The sequence below is a fragment of the Anas platyrhynchos genome, chromosome 8, assembly GCF_047663525.1.
Source record: "Anas platyrhynchos isolate ZD024472 breed Pekin duck chromosome 8, IASCAAS_PekinDuck_T2T, whole genome shotgun sequence".
NCBI lineage: Eukaryota > Metazoa > Chordata > Aves > Anseriformes > Anatidae > Anas > Anas platyrhynchos.
The window spans coordinates 34,712,798-34,731,799 of record NC_092594.1 but is presented as its reverse complement, the minus strand read 5'-3'; the positions used below and the strand labels follow the sequence as shown (position 1 = coordinate 34,731,799).

Genomic DNA, 19,002 nt, shown 5'->3' with positions numbered 1-19,002 from the left:
ATGCTGAGACCCTGGTAAACTTTCTTGTACACTAATATCTGAAACTCAAGTGCCCCAAGACCTTCAGAAAAGGATATCATTATTTTTTTTCGCTTCCTTTGAGCTTAGGCCAAAAGCCAAAGTCATAAATAGAAACAGTTATTCTGGGCTCAATATCACCTTTTGTGCAATGACAAAAATAATGTGTTGTTGAGCTGTTTGGCATGACTGCACAAGCATGTGACAAGACGCTAATTACTTTTGAAGCCAAACCCACTCGAGAAAACAAGAATCCAACTTATAGCAAGTCATATTTTGCCAATTTTGCTGCTCTCAAGGCATATTTTCTTTCTTTTTTCCTCTCTCAACACATCTTTTCCTCCTTTTTAAATGCTAACATTCGGTTCGTAGTTGGTCTTTGGGGCAGCCCGTACCAACCTTCTCCCAGCCTTGCTCAACCTGAGATAACCAAGTCCTTCCTGCAGAGCTGAACTCTTTTTCCACTGCCGCACACTACATTAATTCACTCAACACATTTGTTTGCAGCTGTCTTCCATCACCAGCCCTACACCTGGCTGGCTTCTCACAGGAGAGGGAAAACTTAATTTTCCACTAATGAAGGCATAAAGCAGTAATTTTGTGTGCTTTGCTCCCCAGAAATTTTTGCTTCACAGATGCTGCTGAGAAAACAAAAAATACAACAAAATGCTTGGGCTGCTGGTTCTGGTCTTAGGGTAGGTGACCAAATATGTGCCGCCTAAAGAAGGAACGGCTTTCAGATCCTTAAGCAAGTTTAGCCAAATCCAACTGTGACTTCTTAACCCAAGCTGGTCATTGTATACATGTATATTTTTTCTAGGGTAGGTATGGTAACTGATTTGTTGTGCATGACCGTATCAGTCGCTTCTTCCACTGCTCTCCAGAACCCATCCCTCATTTATTTTTTACCCATGAATGCTAAAGAGAAAATAAATAAAAAATAAAATAAAATAAAATAAAATAAAATAAAATAAAATAAAATAAAATAAAATAAAATAAAATAGAATAAAAAGAATAAAGCTACTCAGAGGTTTTAAGTCATGTCCCTAAGACTGCAATCACAAACGCAGCACTGGGTGTTTTGTCCCTTGAAATTTGCTCTGCACCTGATATTTGGGAGGCATTTTCCTCTTTTCTCCCTCACTTTTCAGCTCTTGCTTCTAATGTCAAACACAGGCAGCAGCTTTGAAGCTTTTCCAAATGAAAATGCCAGAAGAGTCCTGGTTTTCCAGCAAGCCTGCCAACTCCAGCAATCATTAATTTTATGTGCTAATTTTAAAGTTGATTGTTTTTGTGTCTTGAACTTCAAAGACAACTCCAGTGAAAAATCAAAAATGTATTTGAAAAGGTAGAAAATAATTTTGCTAAAACATCTTTTCCTGAAAAAAAAAAAAAGAATATGTTAAGGAACATAGATTTCCTCCCTACAGCTTATATAAACGTTGCTGAAGATTTTATTGCCAATATTTGTTTTATTCTGAAGAAGTCTTAAAAAAAAAAAAAAAAAGAAGAATTAAATAAATCAGAGTAAAAGTGTTTTCCTTTGTTCCACCGGTGGCACTGTGGGTTTTATTAGTGAAGTGTGCATGTAACATATGTGCAGGGCAATTATGTTTTTCAGTTACAAAACACTATTCGTTAGATTAAATAAAATGACAGAGATTTTGGTCTGGTTCAGCCCTCAGATATTACACAGTCACTTGACTGGAGTACAATTCTGACTGTTTTCCCAGCTCATCAGCACATTAAAACCAGCTGTGGGGCTCGATAAATTGTTTCAGCAGGACCCACTGAAAATATCTATATTTTCCTCCGTCCCAGCCCAGCAAATGAAACTTGGAGGTCATTATGGTAGTTTAATTATGATTTGGTAGGAATGTCCTTCGCTGAAATCCATAATTCCACAAACAACATGCTTCTTCTGTCATATTAGATTTCTTTATTTCAATTGTAAAGTCACAAAACCATGTGCTTTCCATTTTAGCTCTTGGACCCCCTGCTACACTTAGACACATAAAGGAGTGGTAGCACAGGGAGAGCAGCAGCCAGGAGCGTCCAGAGCCGTCCTCCTGCTCGTGAAAAGATGTTTACTGATTCTGCAAACAAAAAAATAAACCAAAAAAAAAAAAAAAAAAAAAAAAAAAAGAAAGGAAAGAAGAAAGAACAAAGAAAACCAGACCTGAACCCAGCGTGCTGGGAGCAAAATCAGGCTGGCAGGGATGCGGGTGCAGAGATGGAGCTCCAGAGCCACGGGGGTTTGTAAACGTACAAGAAATGCGCTAGCTGCGCGCCCCGTACATCGCTGCAAAGTGAAACCAGCTGCCCGCGCTGGGCTCCCGCCGCCTCGCAGCAGAAGCTCTGGGACACGTCAGAGAAAAGCTCCCCAGCGCTGCAAACAATTACCAGGGCTTTTCAGTTGTTCCATTTTATCAAAGCCCCTGGACAAGGGGAGAGGAAAGAGGGGGAAAGAGAACTTTGAAGGGAAATAGGGACGGAATATTTCAGAAGGGCTTTGCTTGGGTTAGTTCAGTCTCTACTGGGTTAAATCCAAGAAGAGGTTCCCATCTCCCACTCCCATTTCTCTCTACCAGGGGAATTTAAGTCCCTCCTCAATCTGCAGTAGCACCTAGGCTGTATTTTAACAAAGCCCTTAAGCACATGCTGAATTTTAACCACCTGATTTATCCCATAGACTCTGAGTCCGGTCTGCCAATGGGTGAGTGAAACATGGGTCAGAAACACTGATTTTACTTTATTTATTAACTCAGATAATTCAGGGCCCATAATATAAAGATGCCATTCTACTTTTTTTTGTTTCCATCACATGCACTTTGTTTCAGTGTCCTGGACACAACCAACCAGTTAAAATGCTTCTCAGTTACATCTTTACAAGTAGGAGAATGCTGCAAAAAATATTGCCAAACAATTGCATTGTAAATGGCATTTATGGGATTAATTCCGGCTGGAGAAGGGACATTTGGGGCAGGCATTAGGCATACTTGTACAAGAAGAGTTCCCGTGGAGCCCTAAGGTGGTGGTTTTGCGCTGAAGAGCTCACCCAGTTGGCTTGACCTCATATCGATTCTCTTACACCTCCACATAAACACCTTCATTATCTCATCACAGACTGGAAACAACATAACGAGGGAGACATTTGCTCCTGCCCCACTATGAAATGCCATTTGTGATAACGAACTCCGTGTTTGTCAGATGAAGAGTTTATACAACCGAGTTTCAGTTTGGGAAATCTCACAAAATGTCAAACTTCTTGGAGGGCAAACGAGTTTGCGAAAATCAAAGCCAGGGACGAACCAAAGCAGTGGAAATTCCAGCTGAAAATGTGAGACTGGTTCCCTGCTTTTTGTTGACAGTCGGATTTTGGAAAAGAACAATTAGTGTAATAGGTTTTGGGAGCTACTGAGCCAGAAACTGAGAAAAATGGAAACCAAGAGAAACAGCTGAAATATCTTCTCATTCTCATTTAGATTGCGGTTAGAGCAGCTGAATGGCTGTTTTTTCTGGTCCACTTGTGTAATACTGAAAACTGGGGAGGGGTGGAATTGTCCCAAGTTGACCTCATGGAACAAAGGAAAAAAACGTGGGACAAAAAAAAAGGGGGGGGGGGGATTTTCCTTGGAGAACCAAGAAATGTGCAGCATTTTCTGCTGGGACAGATCAATGGCTTTGCTCAAAATTAGATTATTTGTTTTCTCTAAAGACTATTTTTAGAGGGGAGGCAGGGGGAATATGCTTGGTTGTATAAGAAAAATTGAAAGATATTCCAGGAAAAAAAAAAATCTTTGGATTGAAAAGCAGAATTTTTCAGAAGACTTTGTAGGGAGACATTTCAAAGGAAAAAGAGAAAGCTTTCTGATTCAAAATTATTGAAATATTGCTCTTTTTTTTCTTGTCCTTCTTTTGGCAATTCCGTTTTTATGGAAATAAATGAAATGAAATGAAATGAAATGAAATGAAATGAAATGAATAAAATAAAATAAAATAAAATAAAATAAAATAAAATAAAATAAAATAAAATAAAATAAAATAAATAAAATAAAATAAAAAAAGCATATGACAAAATGTTTCCAAAATAGCCAAGCCAACCCATTTTGAGAAGAAGAAGGTAGAAAGCACTGCACTGTGCCCAGGTGGATGGTGGGACCCAAACCTGGGAGCCCCATGATCCTGCTCAGCCCAGCCATGAAGCTGAGCCCTGCTGGAGCAAGGACCAGCACAGAGGTATGGGGCCCCTCTCTCAGCAAGCAGCCCCCACATGCCCTAGGGCTCCAGCCCACACACCCCACTGGCAGCACAGGGACACGAAGACCCTGTGCCAGCAGGTGCATGATGCCACCAGCCCGAGGCAGGAGAAAGCATGCAGGTGAGGAGAATGTAGGATTTGCTAGGGGTGGGGGATGAGTCCTGACTGAGATCATCCATCAGATCCCTCTGAAGAGCCAGAAGAAAAGCACACATAAGCCCATTCCAGCCCTCCAGGTGCTGGTGCCACGGAGCCAAGCAATGACGACATCTGCCTTTCGAAGCACGGAGATTTGTTACCTGCCAAGTTGCTGGATGATTGCACTCCTGTTCCAGGGCCCCCAGCATGATATTTAGACTATAAAATCCTTCCAGACCATCAGGGCTCCCCGTGTATTACTCAGGAGTGGTTTGGGACATGCTATATCTTCCTAGCATTGGCTTCCTACAGGACGGGGCTTTCCTTTGTGAGGACAGGTGTCTGAAAGACATCATTTGCTCTGATGCGTCGGCAGATGGGAAGCGTTGAGCTGATGGGTCTGTGCCAACAGAAGGTTTCCCAGGATGGAGACTTGCAAGGGATAGTGTTTAATCTAGACTAGTTGCAATCAATGTCTGTGGGTGTAGGGACTAGCCAAGAACTCGTCTTTGAGTTCAGCATGGGGCTGAGCCCCACAGAAAGGCTGGGAACGCTCTGGGGCTGCCCTGTCCCCACAACATTTCAACCTTGAAGGCCTTTCCTAAAGTCCTCCAAGGTGATGCCTCTGTGTTTTTGTGGGCATTACCATGTTCTGGACCCTTTAACCCATCCCAGTGCAGAAGCAGCAATCTATTCCTCCTTTTTTTTCCTAGCCAAAGCTGTGAAGGGGGGTGAGCTCCTTAGCTGATGTGGTATTTAATGCAATGATATGTTGCAAGCTGTGGGTGCGGGTAAAAATGCCTCATCTATTAAAGCCTGTGATTAGCAGGATTTTGTTGTGAAAGGCAGCAGGGTGAAACTCCCAGAGTACAGTGATATATCTTACAAGAGAACAGTATCTCTTTAGATAGATAGATTTGGGTAAAATCACCCCTTTTAAAAAATGTTTTTTTTTAAGGATGCAGGAGACAGCTTTCTCAGGCCCAGATGATAGAACCAAGCCCTCACTACCCCTCATCTTTCAAAAAAAAACACCCTGAGAGATCCCAAAAGTGGCATCCCCAGGCAAGGCCCAAGTCGGCCATGCTGCGGCCTAACTACCGCCCATGGTCCCGAGGCATGCTGAAGGCCATCCCGTGGGGACTGGGTTTTCCATCAGCCCCCGGGGATCCTGTCACCCACACCTCAGCTGCAGGGCCTGACGCTCTCCCATGTCCTCAGAGACTTTTGTACTCCTGCCCCATGGGTTTTCAGTGGGAGCTGGTGTCAGGCTGCTAGAGGAGTCCAAGAGCTTAATTGCTAGGAAAAATTGAGGACCTAAATTCCCCTAAAGAATAAACTTGCTTGAACCAGCTTGAAAAGTCCCACTGGGGCATTATTGGCCAAGCAGAAGGAGTTATTTACACCACTGATGTGGGCAAGGCTGGAAAATCCCCTAGAGGGGAGAATAGAGTCTTCCCCTCTGCAAAAGCTCCAGCTGACTTCAAGGGGCCTAAAAATATCTTCTGTGACACGAGGGGAGGAATCCAGATATGAGCTTCCCCTAATCCTTCCCTCCTGCCCGAAAGGCGTTGCAGTATGTTTCCAAATGGTGGTTCCCCCTTGAGCTGCTAAAATTGTCTCAGATAACAGCGTTAGCAAGGGTCCGTGGAAAACACCGGGGACGCAGTGACAGGGCCTGCAGCTGCTGCTGTCCCCTGATCCAGGCCACCTGCTCTCCGCTCGAGGACACCTGTAACTTCAGCCCTGGTCCCCGAAATGGGGTTGAGCCAAAGAGGGGCTTTCACAGTGGAGAAGTGCCAAAACACGACCTTCACAGAGCTGACAAATGGAGAATTCAGATATTTATTCTGGTTCTCACGGTGGGGTTAGATGCAGCTGTGCTTGGAGCAGATCTCGGGCCAAGGACTTTAAAGCTACCTTGGTCCTCAAGTGCCTTGAAGAGGTTGTCAAAGGATTCTGCAAAACAGCTGAAAACTTTTATTAAATTCTGTGAAAAGCCTCAGAATTTCAAGCAGGCTATTTTGTGTGTATTAATTCCGTGGGATTTTTCTACAAGGGAGATGTGGTATTGTCAATGATTTTCCCTGCACTCGATCCCAGCTGACTGCACTAAGCCATACATGAGGAGATGCATTTGCCACGTGCACTGAAATCACCCATCAGGGCACGCATTGCCACTTCACTTGTGCATCTGTTCCACCTTAATCCTCAGACACCATCCTGCTTGAAGTGGTCACCATTTAACAACTGCACCATGATAGCTCAGTGAAGCCCAAATGGAGGCAACGTCATGCTCTCAGGACTTTCTTCTTTGGTCTGGAGGAGGGAGAGGCACAGAGCTGAGAAACCCCAGGTCTCTTCCACAAGCAAGCAGTGACAGATGAAGAGTTAGGGAAGGTGGCACATGGACTGAGGTGCTGTCTGGGGTTTGTTCCCACCTCCCACTCAGATGCTGGGAGCAGCTGGTGCCATGCCTGGGAACTTCACCCTCGAAGCAACTTCACACCCACTCTCCCCAGCTGTGCAGAGGTACAACATAAGGACCTCAAGCCGGTGCAGGGCTAGATATGCCAAACCAGGAAATCTCCCAAATGCTTGGCCGCATTCACTCCATTGTATTTGTCCCACCTCACTGCTGCTGCATCTGTGCCCTTTGGCAGCAGAAAAGCGAGTTGTGCTGAGGGGCTGTGAACAACCAGCCTTCTGCGGTCACATTTCCATGGACAGGAGGGAGATGTGTTCAATCCCTCTCTTGGAAGACCAAAAGCAGATGAGGCCAAACACTGGAAGTGTAAAATCCACACAGAGTTGCCCCTGCTCCAACAGCAATTGAAGGCAGAGTCACACAACTGTGAAAGATGGGAATCTAAGTTGCACAGAGAACTGGAGAGCCAGAGCTATAAAACAAAATTAAGCATTAAATGTTCTTAACAAAGGCAATCTGGTCTCTCTGTGTTCTGTTTTTGTTATGTTTTCCCCCTGTTTTATGCTGCTTTAACCTTCAGTTGTTGCTGTTGGAATCCTTTTTGCACTGTTCCACTTGTCATTCTTCTTATTTTTATTAGAGGCACTTTGGCAGAAGACTTATCAAAATGCGCTGAGCTTGTCAACAAACGTCATTAGCTACGAGTTGAGGCAGACAGTGTAAGCGGGGAAAGGGCATGGGAAAATATGCAATATAAAATAATTTTATATGTCGAAGAAATGCAGCAGAATAATAATGGCAAAGGCCTTGCCATAAATTATTTGTGCTGTTATAGAAGTAATTTCCCACTGTTAAGTGATTTCTAGGCAGGCTTCGAAAGGTCCACGAAGAGGGGCAGATGCTCTTCTGGAAGAAAATGGGATAGCTTCATCAAGATCGAGGGCCTGGCCATTCTGTGTGCAATGTAATCAGGGTGATACACACTACTTTCTACACTGAATAACTTTAAAATCTCAAAAGATCTTCAGCTCTGGAAACTAAAATCAGCCCACTGGCAGTGCTGCAGCTGTGCCAGTCAATGTCTGAATCACACTTTCTTCTGGGCTAATATTACACGCTGGTATATCCAAGTGGCCCGCACATTCAGCATCGTGCTGGGGTTTGATCTCAACATGCCAGGCTATTAGTTACAGGGCTAAAAAGCTGCCCCTCTCTCCCTCCTCTGCTTTGAAGTTCCCTCAAAGACATTTGCTTACTTAAGCTCACGCAAGAGAAGGTGAAGTCTGACCCCACCATCCACCGGTGGTGTCCACTTTCATAAGGGTATGAAAAGAAAAATAAATCACCGCAAAATGAACGTAAGCAAAGCCGTACGGTGTGCTTACCTAATTAGGTGTAAGGTTATATTGCAGGTTGCGTTGGGCTGTACAAGAAAGGTTGGAATTCAGTAGGCTTAGGTTAAGCAAAATAAATCATAAGGTCAATGGTAAGGTGAAAATAGAAAGGCATCTCACCCACCCACCACAGTACACCAGCAGCAAGCAAGAAAGTGCACTCTTGGTATCCCAAAGGCCAAGGGAGACATATGAGCCCGTAAGATTTCGTCCCTTTGGCTGCAATGGCTCAAAGAGCTCTTTGGAGATCGGCTTCTGATAAGTGAATAGGTCAGGCTGCTCCCGGCCAAGGCTAATGGTGAAGTGATGCTATTTAACCTCACAGGCTTCCACGGGGTGCTGCAGCTGGATGGAGAGCGACCACCAAGAGCCGCTGCCTGTGGGCGAGCACATCACAGGAGCACGGGTGAAGCCCCAGGGGGATGAAATGGCAATGATGCAGACCCTCGCAGCGGCACCAGCCAGTGTCAGCAGCAGGAGGTGGGGGGCATTCAGCGGGTCATAGCACTTCTGCTGCTGGCTGCAGCTCACAGGGATGGACAGAACGGGGAGAAAGGTACAAAGGAGTGGAAACTTGGAAGGAAAACCTCATCAGAACACCACTAACCTCTTCTACATCCCACTCTTCCCAAGCATGATGCCTCCAGCAAGCTTACTAGATCACACGCAGGAACTCAGACATCTCAGGTGTGAAGCTGTATCATGAAGACAATGTCCTCTGTGGGGCAAGAAGCCCCCCATCCAACGCTGTACAGCTTTGTGAGAGGAGACCTCAAGTATTTGTAAGGAACAGGGGCAACAGTTTTGCAACCCTGACTCAGCCTTGAAGGAAGCTAATGCAATTTCATTGGGCTGAACTTCGGCTGTATGTCTTTCATAGCCTGGTCTGCCTCAGGGAGCATTTTTATGGAGAAAATAATACGTGCCATACGGGAAAGCCCCACAGAAAATTAATAGCAGTGCAATCAGGAGGATTGGAGAGAAATGAAATAATCTATGGAAATGGCTGTGTAATCTTTACAATTTGATAGAGCATGATCCCCTTTTCCAAAGACTTTTTAAGACTTTCTATAGAATTGCTATGATGTAATTCACTTTTAAACCCTATTCAAAAGGCTCCAAAGCCTAAGAATGGTTATTGTTTTCTTATTAAATTCTGTAAGGCTTTTCCATAAAGACAGATCTGGTATCCGCATAATATCTCCACTGTCCAAATCTGAAGGAATACAAAACCACTGGATTTAATTATATCAGGCACATAAATGTCTTCCAAACCATTACATGTATCTGTACACATGAAAACACTCATTCATACAAATTAGGTGCCATTGGAATCAATAGAGATGAACCTGCTCCGATGGGACCAGCTACTGAAACAACTGCAATGACTGACATGCTCTTAAAAGCCACAGATGAGATCGGGCTGGAAAACTCTTCGCAAATGTTTTTGGAGGTGGAAAAATACCAATGCGCTGAGATGAAAGCTGTTTGGAGGAACATGGTGGGCCTGCTCCCATTTCTAGTGCAAAGAGGAATGTTTGGTCGTGCACAGAAAGGGAGGATGTGCTTGCCCCAGTCCAGAGCATCCTGCAGCCTGGGGTGGGGAAGCCAGCTGGGATATGAAAGGCACTGCCTTGAGAGTTGGGAATTGAGCCTAGAGCGCTGGCAGCCCAAGTATTTCCCTCACCAGGGGACTGTAAGGTATTTGTTCTCCTCCTTTCTCTCTCCCACTCATTCATTTCAGCTGAGACCTCAGGTTCATGATGAGAAGTGCCGTTGTGAGATGGAAAAAATCGGTTTCCACCCAGCCCCACACCAAATAAATGACGGGAAGAGGTGTGAACAGCTGCCCGAAGCCTACCCGTGGGTCACGAGGGGGCTGAGCGCTGGTGGGACATGCCTGGCATTCCTCCACCGTGATGCCCAGCAGCCCCAGCGGTCACAGCCAGGGAGAAGTTGCTCAATGTTGTGAAACACGGGAGGAAAAAAGTGATATCAGAGAACACCACGAAATTACAAGTACTGTCTGTACGGGGGCTGGGAGCGGGAGAAATCTCAGTGTGTGCCTGACCGGTGCGGGTTAGGGAAACATACCTTGGCATCGTTTTCGGTGCTAGAGGAAAAAGGGACATAAATAGATGCAAAAAAAAATCTTGTGCTGTCTGGTAGAGTATCCGTGTACATGTGGATCACGTGGATAAGGAGCTCCGATCGCTGATTCAGTGGAGAACTTCAGCGCATGTTTCATTTTCAGCATGTTAGTGCTGAACTGGCTCACATAGCACTATTGAAAATGACCAGTATTGATTGAAAAATCACCAAAAACAAATAATGAAGAACAATATGCATTACTTTTTAATATTTCTTGGGAGCATTCTTGATTAAAAGTAAGAAACAATTCAATATTTTTAAAGAAACTTTCAACTCTAGGTGGAAAACCTAGGAAACCCAACTCCAACTCCTAAAGGAACACAGAAAATGGTCCAGCAAATTGGAAGGCTTTCCAGGGAAATGCCTTTCTGCCATTTTTTCCAACACAAATGTACAGCTGTGGGTTTCCTGGTGAGGGTGAGGGTCATGCCAAATGAAGTCCTTCCAACCATGAGATGCAACCTCCCTGTGCATATGAAACAAACAACACGAACCTTGCACATCCACTCCCAGCATGTGGAGAACTGGCCTCAACTTGGCTTTTACTCCTCAGTCCAAACAACAGTCCCTGAAGTGGACCAAATTTCCAACAAGTCTTGGCTGCGTTTCAAAGGAGCAAGGGCCAGTTTATAGCTTCAGGTGCAAAGACTCCGAGACTTTCTTGTTCACATAAATTTGATGAAGTTAAAACGTGACAATTTCAGCCACACTGTGGGAATCTTCTCAATTCTCTGCCTTTTCAAGGCCACCTGTCAGAGAATCACACCCTGAGCCTTTAGGTTGCTGTGATTTATATTCTATTACTTTATTGGACATCAGGAAAGACCACAGTTAAAAAATGGATAATATATCATTAAGGCAAGACTTTTCCTTTAGTAATTGTATTCAGCTGTCTTTTCAACAAAAGCAGTGCAGGGAGAGGCAGCAATTTTGCTATATCAGCCTAAATCTTAATTAAAACTGTATAATAAATACTTCTTGTTTGGGAACAGAGAGGCCAGAAGTTGTTTCTCTTTATCCGATAACCATCAGATGGGAGAGATCCCAGCTTAAATTCTGGATTTCATCTTTCTTGCACCTTCTTCTAGGTGCTGCCAGATGAAAGTCCTGCAGAAAACAAACGTCCACCTGCGGTGGGGTGAGGCTCATGGGACAGGAGATATTTGCTGTGTCTACAGCAAGCTGTTGTGTAGGCTACATGAAACCTCAGCATGAGATTGCTCCTGTTCTTTTGGAGGCTGCCAAAGGATTTTTGCTCCCAAACCTGAAAGACTGGGCCATGCTCAGGGCTGGACAGGCCTCCTCTGTGGTCTACGAGTCCATCAGCCCTAGGGTAGGTTGCTGGAGCAGCCATCCAATGTGCAAAGGGGGGCCTCCTGCAACTACAGATAAATTTTGGCTGCCCTGTCCTGTGAATGACCTCCTAAGAGGCAGCAGCAGCTGCTGAGGAGCCTCTGTGGCTGGCAGAGCGTGCTGCAGGTGGCACCATCTGTGTCCCCATCTCCAACCCAAACAGTGTGCGTCCAGCTGCAGGGAATGGGATAGGGACTCCAAGGCAGGGTGAAGGGTGGCTCGCACACTGGCTCTCTTGTGGAGGTGGAACAGTCAATAATTAGCACCTGGAGAAAACTCCCAGCCCCTGCAATAAACACAAATATGTCTCCTGGCATGGCTAGCTAGGAAAATAAAAGCTGAAAAAGCCCCCTGTGCCAGACACATTCCAGTGTGTGTGTGCCACTGCTGCATGCCAGCTCCGTGCTGCCGGGACGTGTGCTGGAGAGCCGGCAAACGTGAGCCTGCTCCATCGTTAGGAAGGGGAATCTTTTCCCATCGCCTGTTTTTGCATGCTCAGCGGCATGCACAGACCTCAGAGATACTCTGCTCCAGACTGTCTTTTATGACTGGAAGAAAGGTGTGACCCCAAATGGACTTCCACTCTGATTCTGTGCAGCGTGTGTTTAATTTGTGCCGTTACCTCAGTAGCGGGTACCCACAGCGGAGATGTGCACCTTTCCCCCTCCCTCCTGCCCCTCCTGCCATCCAGGAACACTCACAGCGCTGCGACACAGATGTTACGGCAGGAGGAGCAACAGCTGTGTGGCAGGCAAAAAGAAAAAAAAGATGCTACCAGTCCTTAAAAGGAATTTCTCACAATTGTTCTGGGATCTTCGTTGACACCCAGATGAGCTTGGGGGGTTTGGGAAAGACCTTGACTGTAAGAAAAACCATCACGTTTGACAGCCCAGGCATGAAGCGAGCCCTCCGGTGACTGCAATGTGGGAAACACCCAGCTGGCCCCTCTCTCGGGGGACATTTAACAGGGGGTGGCCATCACCGTGCTCCAAGAGAAGCACACACCAGGTGAAGGGAAGAGCCGCCCGTGACCTTCTGCCACCGTCACCCCGAGAAATGACTGCTGGACGTGGGAAGATCCCAGCCACCACTCGCCCCACTGAGGGGGTCTGTTGGAGGGGCCGATGCTGCCACCAGCGCAGCTGCAGGCACACCAGGCCCAAAGACAATAAACAAAAGGACTTCGCTCTCAGAGCCGGGAGTGGGCATGGGGTTATGTGATTTTTGGAAGCCTCACAAGAAGTTGTGTGTGACAGCTGGAATTAAAATCCCCTTCGCGTTGCACGCACGCCCTGGTGCTACGAGGCAGCTCTTGCTAAGCACTTTGCTAGGTGGCTACCTGCTGTGCAGCTAGATCTAATCAGCGCTGAACATCTCCAAAGGAAACAGCTCTGAACGCTTCCATTGTTTTACATTTTTTGCTCTGGGCTCACAAAACCGTGGTGCTTGCTCTGTCAAGTGTGAAAACTGAATATAAAGCAGATCAGGCTTAGCTGCAGCTTCGTGGGCAGCGTGAGCTGCACATCAGTGATGGACTCGCGTACAAACCACTTGGCAGGGCTTCCAGGACAAGTCAGTTCCTGGAAGGAAAATCGGCTAATAAGTATGAAATACACTTTGCCTGTACCAACAAGCACCGAGGCCAAATGTCTGATTGTCAGATTGATATAAATCAGAAAACACTGGCTATTGAAAATCCTTCTCCTGAGCGGTTGCACCTGAAGCCTTCCTCCTCTGAAATTCAGCCCCTCGATCAAGATATATTCGGGGTCAGCAGCTGGGATGCCTGTGGCACACAGTGTCCATTAGTCACAGCGAGGCTGAAATTCCTGCCGGCTTCCCTGCTGTGCCAGTTTGGACCCTGGTTTTACCTGCAACTGGCCGGTGCAAGCGCCTGACTCCTGCTACGTATTTTCCCATATAAAAAGAGCATTTGTATTCTTTCAGCCGGTGTGACTTTTGGTTTGGATTCAGAGGGAAAAGCAAACATTTCCTAACAAGGGCAAAGAGCGTGTCACCTCCATAACATGCTACATAAATACAGTTTCCCTTCTGGCGAGCCAGACCCACCTGAAATACAGAGGAGCAGCCACTGTGTGAGCAAACACAGTTAGAGGTGTGATGGAGCTACTGAAGGCTGCCCAGTTGGCAATGCCTGCACCCCAGTGAGTTCCTCATCTGCTTTAACAACCAGTTAAACCATCCGCAGTGTGGACAGGCACGTGCTGACCCACACTGACCATGAGTCGGCTCTGATTCCTGGCCATTCAGATGATGTTCCTCAGCACTGCTCCTTCACTGTAATATGGGTACAATGAGCAAGAATTAACCACAAAATTATAGAATGATTCTCTGTTTCTAAGTATTAATGCCTTATCTTCTTCCACTATGACCTTCATTCTCTCATTGTCCTTATCACGCAGGACAGTTAGTTGAGTTTAGGTTCTTGAGATTGATAGCACAGAGCTGGGGAGAAAACTAGCCTACAAAATACGTATGTTGCAAAAGAAACTATAGGGAATCTCATGTGGTTCTTCACCCAGGACAAAAAATCCACGAGCAGTGCCCTTTTAGCACGTTGAGTTTAAGTTAAGCTATTTGGTACTCTGAAGTCAGATAACGTTGGGTGAGTACAGAACTGGCCTGAGGATCTAAGATAGCAAATTTCCTAATTAAAGAATGGTAATCATAAAGGTTTATAACAACTCCAATGTATTCTCTTTTTCACTTATTGCTGTGAGAAGTGCTGTGCCATTGCTATGGTCCAGAAACCAACCACAATAGGAGTTCCCTTCTTTATTTGCTGACGGACATCAACTATGAGGATTCTGAGAAAATATTTCCAGGTTGTAGTCAATGTTCTCCCCAGACTTCCATTGTGAGCATCTTCATCCTGCCAAGGAAGGACTGCCTTCCCAGGAAGGGGGTGATGTGACCTTGGTGCCCATCATGACTCTCTGTAGATGTTTTATGCCATATTTCATGGTCTATCTGGAACGATGCGAAGGCATGAAAAAGGCAACGCGCCCTGCTGCTCAGAAAACTTAATGCTAATTCATGATTCCACCTGGGCTGAAGACTTAAATTTCATTATGTGCTTTATAAACTTAAGAGTTTTAGAAATAACATATAGTATTACTGTCTCAGAATGAATTTCCATCTAAAGGCAAAGCTCTGAAAGGGATATATTAAATCCAGGGAAATTCTGCTTCAAAAGCTCCATGCAATTCTGAACATAATATCCCAAAGTCATACTCCAAAGTTAAAATTTGATAAAAACTGGAAATTACTTGGCATCTCAGCATATTTGGAGATACTGAGTAATAAAATGGATAAGATCTATGCCAAGAATAAGATGAATTTTCCCCTTTTGTTTAAATATTTAAACTGTACAGAACGAGAAAGTGCTGCTCAGTGTTTTTACTATGGCAGATCAATGTTAGCAGCATTAGTTTATATGTCTCTATCTATTTCTTTATATTTTTTCTCTCTGAGTTCAGTGTAGGTAACTGACATCTCATCTTTTGCTAACATCAGGGCTTAGGTGTACAGCCAGAGACATCTACGTAGAAGATATTTTAAACTGATTTCATGAATCTGCCAACCACCAGAAGCCTCTTCAATGACAAAGTTCAGAAGAGATGTTACTTTTAAGACCTTAGGTTTCTTATTCTTCTGTCACCCACAACTTGACGTGCAATTGTTTCTTTCACCAGAACAACTGAGAGAATTCTTTATGCCATTTCCCTCCTCAGAATATCAGTTCTCTCCAGATTTGTATTTTGGCTACTTCTTGGTTGCTGTGTTGGCTTTTTCATGCCCTGAAATCTCTCTAGGGTGAGAAATACCCAAGATGCCAGGCACAGGTTATTGAAAACAGAACAAGATAAATTCAAGCAGGGAGAAAAACATGTTTTCTGCATTTTGTTTTTGAGGGGAAGTTTCACAACTGGAAGCATGACCATTGGTTGACTTTGTTCTAAAGGCCATGAAGAAAGAAACATGATATTGGGGTTTTTACAAAGCTTGCAAACCACATTATCTGAAATGTAGAGCTCTGCCTGAAACAAAATGGGGTTTCTTTGGAAATGCCTGCTGAAAATGAAATATTGAGAAACTGTCATTAGATGTGTTGGGCTAGATCCTTCTCTGGGGCCACTTCAGTAAATTAAGCCAACTGTGGAATTTTATAGCCACCCTAGGGAAGGAAAAAAACAACAAACGTATTTGGATCATCAGCATGGAACAAGAAGAGTAATCAGCAATTTAGAAGTAGGTGGGGCAGGGCAACAAAACAGTGGACTGTCAGAGGGATTCATAAGCCAAGAGTATGGAATAACTTGGGTGAAATCTGGAGATATGGAGAACAACGTTGAAACAGAGTATGCAAAAAGCTGTGTATCTACCCAGTTGGCCAGCCTTGGAGCATTCTTTGTGTACACTCAGTGGGGGACCCCTCTAATCTAATTTGCAGAAGCAGGTGGGATTGGTTTGAATTAAAAAAACAACATGGTTCCATGGTTGGAAGAACAGCTCAAGGTTGTGGTCAGAGTTTGCACAGCACAGATGCCTTCTCCAAACTTTCCAAGTTGCTTTTACCTGAAAACAAAGTGTCCTGTATTTGGGTATCACCTCTCTAGCACCTCATTCATTGGTTTATAAAATACCTCTGAATGACAGATGTCAAAAATGGCTACTGATAGAGTCTGAAATCCGAGAAGCCAAAAAGAAGACAATATTGGAGCACTAATGAAGCTACCAGCAGACTCAGATGATGTTGCCAGCCATGGAGGAGACTTCAGTCATTTTTGATATCACTGATTACACTCAACTCATCTAATGCAGCCTGTTTTCTTTCCTTAAAAAGGAAACAAACAAAAAAAATAAACAAGCAAACAAGCAGAACCAGCTCCATGAAAATCCCAAATTACTGTGAAACAGCATCCCCTATTTTATTTTTCCTCTTCTGTGCTATTTGCAGTGACATTGAAGAGCCATTGACTTGAAAATCTACCTCCAATGCAACGCATAAATAGAGACAGATGCATTTTATTAGGAGTTTGTACCACTCTGGCAGAGATAAGAAAATATTTACAGATATTTCAGCTGATCTTTTATAGTGCCATGATTTGATTGCCATCAAATAATTATTATGAAAACATTTGCAAGGGTTTTGTTACCTATCTTACCTTCTTTTTAGAAGATGTCTTTCTGGAAAAGATTTTTCCAAAAAATAAAAAATAAAATTGGGGCGTAATGTAATACATGGCTATAACATAGATTGTTAATTTTTAGTGTAGCTGAATCACAGCATGCTTTGATTGAAAGGAGCCAACACAAACATGCGAAATATGTGCCTCTTTGAACAGGATACACCACATCCTGCATTTGGTAGCCAAAGGTTCCAGTTTGCATCACAAATGTAGTCCAAGATCTCTCTCTCCTTGAGGTATGTACCTCAGAAAGTGCCAAATCTGCGAGACACGCCGACTTTTTTTAATTTCTTTCTTTCATTCTTTCCTATTTCAAAAAAAAAAAATGTTTAATCATTTGCTTGTTTGGTTTTTAGTAGAGACTCAGCAGGTGATTGAACGAAAGGACTGCGTTGTCAGGAGGGGCTTTGATTAATCAGAGACTTGATCGTTTGATTAATCATCTCAGAAAGAGCTGACTCTGGCAAAAGCGCCCCAGCCAACATGTAAACACATCGGAAGAACATTTTCAAAATACATAAAGACAAATTGCAGTTCAAAGCTACTCTTACTGGCCTGTTGATTTGACTGCTAGAAACAAAAGCCTTTCTGCCTGGCTGATAGAAACCAGACCTTCCACGGGAGGAAACAATTGACTTCAGGTCCTCTCAAATTCTGAATAAAAAGAGCTTGACATTTTCTTTTCTAACTAATTTTTTTTTATCTTCTTATTCTTGTTTACAGTAATAAATTACAGTTCTTACTCTCTTTATAGGGAAAGTTAAGTTTCCTCTCATTTTCAAGCAATTTATGACACATGTTTAAGATCTTCAGTTGCATAAGAGCTCTGTGGAGCTTCCTAGCAAAGCATAAATTATCACAGGGAGGCAGCAAACAAAACCCCGTGCTATGCATCGCCCAGTCATCACCACATTTTACCTGCCATTTAATGGTACTCAGCAGGAAACCCCGAGTTGGAAAAATACTCAGAAAGCCTGTCTGCTTGCCTAGCAAACCTTATGGTGAAGGGATTTGCAAATTCAGCTGGCTCCTGAGCTGGGGTAGCTCATAAAATCTCTTTCTTGTCATGGAAACCCGCGGCGAGCTGACTCTCGTGAGCTGCGCGGTGTCGTAAGCACTTCACGTTTCTTCTCAAGTTCAGGAAAGCCCACATACATGCTGAAGACCAGCCCTGTTCAAAGCATGCAAGGAAAGCCAGTAAAAACCAGAATCAGTATTTTGCAGGAAATTTGGGGAGGGCAGAGAACATTTTCCTTCCTGGAGCAAAAATAAAACTTTCCTACAGATTGAGCACAACAGAGGACCTGGAGAGAAAACTGAATATTTCCAACGTCCAAGCCAGAAGCAATGGGTTTGGTCTTCACCCCACACTTCACGGGGAGATCCAAGATTTGTCGGTGCTGACCTCTCGCTGGGCTTTCCTGCAGGTGGAGATGCAGCATCCTGGCAGCCAGCAGCCCCATCTCTTGGCACTCCCATCACCGGGCCTGGCTTAACTGCTGCTTCCTATCACAGACCTCAGCCCAGGGTGAATCAGAGGCTTTTCTTGTCATTGGCAACACAAGGGAAAAATCTAAAGAAAATGTTGGTTGGAAGCAAACCAGAATGGAGACTGTTTGCTTTTGCCAGGGCAAGCCTGCAGCCGCTTGACCCCCATCACCAGCAAGCCAGCAACAGTTCTGAGTCAATGAAACACATTTGTTTGGCCCAAGTAGGGTTGGATTTAGATTGAATGAAATATGTTTTGCAGCCCTAAAGAAGACTTAAAAAGGAAAGATGGTGTTATTTAACATTTGTTTAAAAATTCATATGTGAATTGTGAAAATAAACAGATCAATGAACGTTTAAATGACCTCTAAGTAAAATACTGAAAAAACATTTTGAGGTTTCCAAAATAGATGTTTAATTTTTCAAAATTCTCTAATAATGCATCCTATCTTTTACATGCTTTCCAACAGCCACCACCCATAGTTCTGAGGTCCAAAACTTGAATTTGCAGTTCTCTTTTCTCTCCAGATCCTCTGTTGTGCACAGTCCCTCGGAAAG

At 44.2% G+C, this 19,002-nt stretch overlaps 1 long non-coding RNA gene across 2 annotated transcripts in view; it reads right to left on the bottom strand.

Annotated features, from left to right (window-relative positions):
- Positions 1-19,002, bottom strand: part of LOC106017510 (uncharacterized) — a 290,171-nt gene that overhangs the window by 154,614 nt on the left and 116,555 nt on the right. The window contains exon 4 of one of the 2 annotated variants that reach the window (XR_011810904.1): positions 17,875-18,127. The exons of the other annotated variant lie outside the window; for it this stretch is intronic. This is a non-coding gene — a long non-coding RNA (uncharacterized lncRNA). The remainder of the gene's footprint in view (positions 1-17,874; positions 18,128-19,002) is intronic. 2 annotated transcript variants of the gene reach the window in all.